Raw genomic sequence first — 10,461 nt, 5'->3', positions numbered from 1 at the left:
CATTGATAAAGCTGTTAATACGCTCACCAAGGAAATTAATAATGCTTACAACAGTTCCACCCGTAAAATACCAGCTGTACAATACGCAGGCTTACTTCCACTTTACTTATACATCTTTTTATGCATTTATATTAATGAAAAATTATTTTAAAAACACCAGTGCATGTAGTGATTTATCTGATAGCTTCGACCTAATTTTGCTGCAAAAATGTTGGCCACGGAAAATGCCCTCTCAGAATCAATCGACGTTGGTTTTATACTGTAAATAGCTTCAAATAACCACTTTAAATTTACAGTCAATTCACCATTACGTTTCGACAAAGTAAATTCTTAACTTAATTTTTTAAAGCTGTCACCTTCCGGCAGTTTGCTGGTTAAAGCTTCTAATAGTACTCTAAGTTGTTCTTCAAGAGAAGAACCAACTTTGGTAGTTGTTTCTGCTTCACTGCTTGATTTTTCATTAGATGAATTTGGTGACGGAAATAAACGCTTCAAAGCAGCTGCTAGTTCTATAGAAGCTTTTGATGACGTTGTATTTAAGTTGTTTAGTAAATTCATCAAATCTATGATGTTTTTGTTGATCCTGCTATTGATGTACAAATCGATATTTTCAGAAAGAGAACTAGATATTTCAGATTCTTGTTAACTTCTCTCGCATAAAGTTGATAGAAATATATGCTGTTCGTAAAGTGGTTTGTTTTTCACCCATAGTGTTAAGTGCCACTTCAATTGATTTTAACGCCAAGACTACCGATTCTATTAATTCCGGGTTTAAATTTGTTAAAAGACGTTCAGATCTAAGTTCAATGAGTACATCCTTTGTAACGTCATACAATTTTACAATTGTTTCAAGCATTTTCAGCACTGAATTCCATCTGATTTTAAAATCCAGAGAGAGTTGTTGCTTTATCTGTAATTTTTCTCTTCATTTAGACTTGAACAAATCTGAACGCACAACAGAATTTTTGAAAAAAATTACAACTTGTCTCACAATATTTATGTTTTCCTTGAACGCTTCATTCTGTAATTCAGTTTAATTAATGCTCAAACCATTATCAACATCATCAAAATCATCAGTCTCTCCCGAACTTTCGTCTATACTTTCTTTTGTTTCTGATTTTTCTTTATAAAACGTTTTTGTAACAGCCAAATGCAAGGCATGCGCAAGACATGTTGGATAAAAAGCAGGTGATTCTTTTCCGAACTTGATCATAACTCTTGCTCCATTCCCAGTAGTGGATACAATATCGTGCTTAAATGATAGACCAAAAGATCCGAGGTACTCTTCTACGAGTTCTTGCTTTTTTTTTTTTTTTTTTTTTTTTTTGCATCGCAACTTCCAAAAATTCTTACCAGTCCAAGATTGATGCTTTTTTGGCAGGCAGTATGCAGATTTATATTCAGGAATCTCCGGTTACCGATGCTGGTCCATTCATCCATGGTAGTGGAGAATTTCTTTGATTCGGCAATATCTTTTTTAATATCATTTTTGATTTTTTGTTTCACAATTTCCATATGGTTATGAACAAGAGCCATTACACATTTTTCGTTGGCCGGATGCTTCATACCTCTTAAGGCCAATGATTGTCGAATAAACTCTTAATGAGTGATTTGACGAATTTATAAACCATCTACTGGTCTTTTTTGCAACAATCTCTTCAATTGATGTTTTGATTACGAAATTATCCAAAGTTTTTGTTTTTTTAGCTGTCGTTTCTGCCTCTGCTTTGTCAACGTCAATGTTATGAACGCTGCTTAGATGACGACGCATTGTTGACGTATTTCCATTTAAAATGGAAATATTTTTATTGCATTCATTTCAGCATGCATAATTTTGGTCTGCCTTGGCGAAATGACTCCAAAGGTTGATCTTTTGTTTTTAGGCATAATTACTATTCTAGGAAAAAAAAATAGAAAATACTATTCTAGAATATGCGTGTATTCACGGCTGTAAATCCAATAATATTAACCATTTTTACCAAAATATTGCTAAAATTTCGACTAAATTTGTGTTGAGATATTAGTAATCGCATTCTTATTGGTGGAAGGAAGTATAGCTTTCTGTCACGTCCGATGCATTAGCTTACTGTCAGGTCCGAAGTATTCCGAAACTTAATCCCATTCTATTTGTTTATGATTTGTTAAAACATAATTTGCTTGTATCTCTGTTTGTATTTCTGCTGTGCTGTAATTCGAGAAAATTGCTTTTCGTATCGCTTGTTGCTCCCGCTCGGATTTTCGTTTGCGTCGCTTCTCCTTTGTGTATGACTCAGTGCACACCTGCGTTTATATGACTGGGGGATCATACTTGCCGTTCTACGTTTGGATTACAGCTGCTGTGTCTGTTTACCGGCAAGTATAACTCCGTTATATCTCTTTCTTGCTTTTGTAAGTCTATAGAAAATATTTAAATATTCTGGTTCTTTTAATAGCTTATAGTTTATTTTAGCTCTCGCATTTTCCTATGTGTGCATGACATCTAGGGATGTCAGAACTTCTATTCAGCCAGGTTCTGCGTTTGCGCATATAGCGAATATGAACACCTCTACTACGTCACCTGATACTTTCAACAACAATTCCACAATTGTGACTTCTGAACCGAAACTTATTCATGTATTGAGTAATAAAATTACTCTATCTAATGATGCTACTTCAACCAGACAAGCTGTCATTCATATCGAAAATGCTTTGAATCAAACACCTTCTGAACGTCCAACTGAGATTACAAACGAACTTCATCTTTTATTTGCAAAAGCAATTAATCAACTTCGTGAACAAGAAAATGCACAATCTGCTCAAACTATCAACGAGCTTAAAACTCACAATGATCAACTTCAGAAACAAATTCAAGACTTAAAACAATTCTGCGAATCCATACAAAATGGAGGAGCTTTTTCTAAACAAAGAAAAAGATATCATAAACGATCTACCGACTCTTCAGATAGTGAAAATGATGACAGTAATTTGAAAATTAAAAATAAATTTCAAACTTGGAATCAAACGATGATACCATGCAACTTGAAGAATCTGTGGATAATGTGGAACCAACTACCAGTCAGCAAGATACAAGTGCTTCTACACCCAAAATAAATAAAAAAGAAACCACCAGAGAACAAACAATTAACAGAGAGACAATCCCGTTGTTGCAACTCTCAGGGCTACAACGTGCAGGTTACAAATTAAATAATCACAACAGGGATTATTAATATAAAGATTTAATATGGATATCTCACACAAGCTGAAAACGTTACATTACTCTATTAAGTGCATACATATAACTGAGTGAAAAGGGAATTTCCCCGCTTAGTTCTCAATTAAAGAAAAAATAAGAATAATAAAAAATAGTCCAATCAGATGCGGCGCTCCTTCTGTTGACCTTCGCCGAGCCGTTATATAATCGTCTGTCTGCAGCGGCCGTCTCCAACACCCGTAATAGCAATAAAGTCCCGCCCATTATAGTGGATAACATGACTAAAGCTGACGAGTTTCTTGCTAATTTAAGCAAACAAACTGGCAAAAAGATTATGGGAACACTTAAAGGTGAAAAATTACATATTGAGCTCCCTGATATTAATACTCACCGATACGTCCGAAAAATAGTTTAAAAAACTAAACTAAAAGCTCACACTTTCCAACTCCCAGATGAAAAAGTGCTCTAAGTCGTTATCCGAGGTTTACCAACTACGATGAACACTAACTATATCGTCCAAGAATTAAGTAACCAAGTATTTAAAGTTTATAACCCTTAATGCGTAATAGAAAAGAAAATAAACCAATGCCGCCCTTTTTAATTCACATTCCAAAAACGGACTCTGCCACGAAAATCTTTGACCTAGAACACATCGGACATTTGAATATTTCGGCTGAATACTTGAAACGGACGCCCGGCCCACCCCAGTGCTACCGATGTCAGCAATTTTTTCATAGTTCGCTTCAGTGTACTAGAAACTGGGTTTGCGTACGTTGTCAAGATAATCATGAATCCCAAAATTGTCCTGTTGACAAGAATAAACCTGCAACGTGTTATCACTGCAAAGGGCCACAGCCGGCAAATTTCTCTCAGTGCCCAGCAAGACCTCAACAAAATATATAAAAATTTACTCCCAGCCAATCTCCTATCAGAAATCCATGGAATCTGCATAAAGAAGATTTCCCTCTTCTTAACACAAATCCAGAAAATAATCAAAATGCGCACATCGCTAAACCCCAAGAAGCAAATAATTCGCTCTCAGAAATTTTCAATCTTGGACCTTTAAAAACTATATGGACTACAATAACCGAAGGCCTAAAAGAAATGAAAAAACAAAAATCTGCTATTGACTAAATCAGCATCATAGTTAATCATTGATAAAGTCTGCAGTTACATTTAATATGCTCAAAAATGTCAATATGAGAAGCTTTAAAATTATTTCCTGGAATGCAAATGGCTTAAATAACAAAAAGGATGAATTGGGTGATCTTATTCTTGAATTAGAACCGGATGTTCTGTTAATGCAAGAGACTCGCTTACAACCTGCAAACAAAGCACTTTATGCAAATTATGCTACTTTCAGATCTGATAGAACTACAGGGCGAGGAGGTGGAATTATTACTTTCGTTAAAAGGAGTATACAGCATCAAATTAAGCAAAACTAATCTACTTCTTTTGAGAGTAATTCTATTGAAATTGAAATTAACCAATTCATAATCTCCAATATTTATATTCCATCGAATCATAGACCAATTATGACTGAAATTGAACATCTTTTGGACTCTAACTTTCCCTCTCTTGTAGGTGGTGATTTTTATGCGCAACATCAATGTTGGAATCCTGGTGCAAGCAATAGAAAAGGTACTGAAATTTTCAATTTGATCCAAGATAAAAGTTATGTTATACATGTTCCTGATGAACCAATACATTTTGGTTACCATAGCTCCTCCATCATTGACATTTTCTTTTAAATAACCTCAGTTACAATAGTCAAACTTCTGTTATCCCTGCTTTATCTTCTGATCATAATCCTACCTTGCTTGAAATTAATATCAACTGCTTTCTTCCTGCATTAGGTCGCAGCATCAGCAAAGTATCTACCAATTGGAATACATATTCTCAAATTCTGACTGAAACTATACCAGGAAATCCTTGGATTAGCAGTAAAGAAGCCTTAGACATGGAAATTCAAAATTTTACCAATAGTGTTGAACAAGCTTTAAGTTCTGCTACTAATAAATTCATCAGTAAGCATAATTTTCTTCCTCTTCCGAATAACATCAGGCAAAATATTAAATATAAAAATCGCATCCGGAAAGTATGGCAATCTACTAGAGACCCAAGAATTAAAGCTCATCTAAACGCTCTTCAAGGAACCATTAAAAAAGATATCGGGGAATTAAAATCTCAACGGTAGAGCAACTTCTTAAACACTCTTGCTACTGAAGACAATTCCCTCTATGACATTGCTCGTAAATTCAAAAAGCCTTTCAAGAAAATTCCTCCATTTCATGGTTGCAACGGACTTATTTATTCTGATGAAGATAAAGCCAATACTTTCGCTGACATTCTTGAAGATACCTTTACTCCCAATGTTTCCCCATATGATAATGATCATATCACCAAAGTCAATAGCACAGTATCTTCTTTCCTTAAGTCCTGGACTACTTAATTTCACCTTTCTCACTTCTCCGAGAGAACTGTTGCGGATTTTATTAGCTCTTAAAAACTAAAAAAGCTGCTGGATGTGATGGCATTTCTTCCAAAGCACTCAAGCATCTTCCAGTTAATGAAGTTACGTGCTTAACTAAAATAATTAACTCAGTTATCAAGCTCTCTTACTTCCCCAAAGCATGGAAACATGCAGTTGTTGTTGTCTTCCCTGTCATGCCTCCTAGCTCTTATACTCCTGATGAACAATTTGGATTCAGACATCTGCACAGCACCAATCATCAGCTTCTCTGAATTATCAATTACATTACTGATGGATTCAATTGCAAATTTCCTACCGGCGCAATTTTCTTACGCATTGCCAAAGCCTTTGACGGAGTGTGGCACCAAGGACTTGTATTCAAACTAATTCAGCTCAATTTTCCAAGCCACTTTATTCAACTTATTGCCTCTTACCTCAGAAATCGCACTTTTGCTGTTAAGATTGGAAACACCCTCTCAACTTCAAGAAATATTACTGCAGGTGTCCCTCAAGACTCCGTTCTCTCTCCTTCTTAACAATATTTATACTCAAGAAATTCCAAAAGAATATCATATTACTATCGCCTTATTTGCTGACGATACCGCTATCCTAACTCAAGCTTCAGCCATCAATAATGTACAAATTTTTTTACAAAACTATTTGGAACTTCTTGAAAACTGGATGACGCTGTGGAGAATTGCCATTAACACTGACAAAACCAAAGCTATTATTTATTTTCAGAAAAGGACAAACAAACTTCCTTCCGCCTAATCCCATCTTCTGTGATGGCGATATTCAGTGGACGGATCAAATAAAGTATCAGTGAAGATCAAGTGAACACGAAACTGTCAGGAAATTCAATATTGCAATAGCTACTATGCATCATCTCCTCGCCAGACATAGCAATCTGACTATCAACAATAAACTTGTTTTATACAAGTCTATCCTTAGATCTACTTTATTTCACGCCAGTCCGGTATGGAAACACGGCACTAAAACCCACATAAAAAAGATCCAAATTATTCAAAATAAAACCCTTCGTGAAATTATTAATGCATTCTGGTTCATCCCAAATTCATATATTTACAGAGATCTTCAAATTGATACTATACAAAATTATATTAAAAAACTTGCAACAATTTTTTTCCTTTCTGTATTACAATCAAAAGTCTTTAATCCAGACGTCCATAATCCGGAATGATCTATAATCTGGACCTCAAAGCTACAAACTTTCTGCGCATGCATCGCATAAAACCTTCACGCATGCACATATGTTTACACATGTGTGTTTAATGTATAACAGACGGTATAAGCTAAGCTAAAATTATCTATTTCAGTTAATGTTGCAGATTGCATTATTCCTTAATCTTCTAATTGGACCCGGCTTATTATCTTTTGCAGACTGTTAAAACAATTTTATAAAAGTAAGCTTGAACTTTCAATTATGTCATAAAGAATTTCCGATTCTGGAGCTGCAAAGGATCTACAAAGCAAAAGCATGTTTCGTTTTGGCAATGTATCATAAGACTGCAAAAGCATTTTCAAACAAAAAGTGGAATCACTGCAAAAAAAGGATAAAGGCATATCCTTTGTTTCTCTAACCATTCCGAAATCTGTTTATCAATTTCACGCTGCTCTGCATTGGGGGGGGGGAGGCAATGACGCAGCATGCTATGAACTGGAAGTTGATCTATCAGCACTATCCTTATTTTCAAGGCAGATGTTTTTATTTTATTCCTTACTAAATGTAGTATTTCATCTTGATGTACTCTGTCTTTGATATGATTTAAATCAAATTCCTCGTCATTATATCACGAATACACATCAAATAGTTTTCTGGTTGCAATTTTCTAATTTCAACTATGCGTAATGTATGCTTTACGCATGCGCGCGTTGAAAGAAATCTTTAATAAAGTAAACAAATAAATATTAAGCTATTTTTTTTGTAAATTTTGATACCCTTTAAATCATAATTGCTCTTTATTTCATAAATTACGGTTTCATATTTTTTATTTTATAATTTCTGCATGCCATCTTACCAGATTTAAACTGATGATCTATCATCCGGAAAAACCGATAATCCGGAATCGCCTAAGTCCCAACGAATCCGAATTAAAGACTTTTGACTGTATTACATACAAACAGCTGTATCAGTTCTTTGCAATGCTCACCTTTTCCTAGAGAAAAACACAAATATCCTTCGGATATTCTTACCTAACATTTTGTTAATTATTTGAAGTACTTACGATCTTACTGATCCAACTTTTTTTCACATTGCTTGTCTATTTTCATTCATTCAACTTTCTTTGTCGACTGATGGCGGCTAAGTGAAATATCCCACTCTACCATCTCGATTCTTCTTATCATCCTTTTGTTGTTCCAGACATTCTTTTATCGAATGCAGAGTAAAAGCGCGCTGTCCCTCTCTTTCCATTCAACACAAGTCAAGTATTTCTACTTGTGTCTCTGTGTATATTTCTCTGCGTATTACTTTGTTATAAATGTTTGTTTTCCGAAACACGGAATTTTTAATGTTCAATAATTTTTTATTTTGTTTTTTTACTGATACTAAGAAAATCATTATTTAATATTACATACATGTTACTACTTAAAATTAAAAGTATATTGTTTCTAGTGGTAAAGATTAAAAATCCTTGCATTTCTATGTACTGTAGGCAGCAACATCTCTTTACCAAAACAAGTTTCAACACTGTTCAGGTTAAAGTACTGGTAAAAGTAAAAGCATTATTTTACTGTATATATTTATAATTCTTTTATTGCTTAACTTTACTTATCCTTAATAGAATTACAAAAGTTTTAGTTTTCATGTACTTAAAAAAAAGCAGCTTTATAACACCAATAAAATGTTTTCTAGGATTCTTAAGAAATACGGTGACAAATATTAAAAAATAAAATGCAGAACAAAAAACATTTTGTATATATAGAGCTCGAAAGCCAGTCGGGCTATGATTTGAGTATCGAGTACTCAAAAATGACAAAAAATTATCGAGTATCAAGCTCGAGCCTAAGCTCGTTTCAATGCCAGCATGCCTACGAATGTTACTCTACGGTTTCAAAAAAAAAAAAAAAAAAAAGTGGGGGACATAATTTGGGGTAAGTATGAACTTCTGACCTGAATGAATTCGCAGAATTAGAAGTCGGATGTTTTCTTTCTCTAGACATTTGAAACCGTGATTTTGAAAAGAACGTCAAAGGTTTTTAGTAAATCACATTTGCTTTAGTTGACTTAATATTCATCTATTGTTCCTTTTCGTAGCAGATATAGTTCCTGCCAAATGAAACAAACACAGTGCTGTTTCAAATGCAAACTCATTCAATTTGAGAAAGAAAATGGAAATCGTGCAACAGCACGGATGTTAGAGTTGGTGAAAGCTCGATATGTTATTAGGAGAAAAATGAAATCATGGTAATTAATATGCCAAAGAATAAATGTGATTTGCATAATGAGAAACAAAATGGCCTATCCTAGAAGAAAGTGCTGCCAACTGAGATCTAAAATAACACCAGAATGGTTTAATTTTAAGAAAAACAGAGTATGCTTATTTGCTTTAAAGTGGGCCAAAAAAAATGCAAATGAAAGTGAAAACTTTAAAGCAACTTTGAGTTGGTGAGATCGATTTATGGCTATATTATTCCATGGTATGGAAGAGCTATATTATTCCATGGCATGGAATAATATAGCTCTACGATGAAAAACAGAAGTTTCACAAAAGCTTCCAAAAGATTTGGACAACAAATTAATAAGTTTATAGATGTATATCATCGACCTATGAAGGCAAAAAAAAAAAAAAAAATATTTATGTTCACATAGTGGAAATGTAGATGAAACTCCAGTAATGTTTGATATGATAGGAAATAACACAAATAATGTGAAAGAAACAAAAATGGGTCACATAAAATCAACAGGTCATGAAAGATCTCACCTCACCGTACTATTTTCCTGCTTGGCAGATGGTAAAAAATTTAAATCTATGATTATTTTTAAAAGAAACATGATGTTGAAATGTTATTTCCTGATAATGTTTTTATTCATGTTCACAAGAAAGGATGTATAGACAAAAATGGTGCGAAACTGTGGATAAGAAATGTTTGGCAAAAGCATCCTGTTGCCTCGAAGAATCCAGAAAATATTTTAATTTGGAACATGTTCACATACCCTCTAAGAGATAATATGAAGAAACTGTTGGAGTATAATACAGGCATGGCAGTTATTTCGGCAGATTAGTTCAGCCTGTAGATGTATATGTCAATAAGCCATTGAAAGAAAATTTAAACCGACAGTAGAAATACGTGGAAGTTTGACAGTGAAAAAACATTTGCATCATGCCAGTCTGAAAATAATCTGTGAATGAATAATAAAAGCATGTAAGAAATTAAACCCAACATAATTCAAGTTATTTTTAAAATGTAGTATATACAACAATCTAGATGGAATGAAGATGATTTATTTATAGATCAGAATAACAGTGATGGTGAAGATGAAGCAGAATTCCATGATGTGCCTGAAGATTTAAATGAATATGACACACTTTATTTGATAATGAAAATTTTAAGTTCATGAAGTATGTCATTTCTTTCATGTAGATTTAGATATATCATTCATCAGATTTAGATACATGTAGAAATCTAATTTTTGTATACACATCTTTTCCCTATTTTTAAATCTATCATTTTTATGTCTGGCAGTGCACACCCATAAATTTGGTCCTTATTTCCTGTATTAAAAGTGTAGATTATCTTACTGCATTTCAGAGACAGTTGTGAAAATAAAGACATT

Source organism: Stegodyphus dumicola, chromosome 3 (genome assembly GCF_044657685.1).
Source record: "Stegodyphus dumicola isolate Sdum_Otavi_A_Nest chromosome 3, ASM4465768v1".
Lineage (NCBI taxonomy): Eukaryota > Metazoa > Arthropoda > Arachnida > Araneae > Eresidae > Stegodyphus > Stegodyphus dumicola.
Note: the sequence above shows the minus strand (reverse complement) of the source record.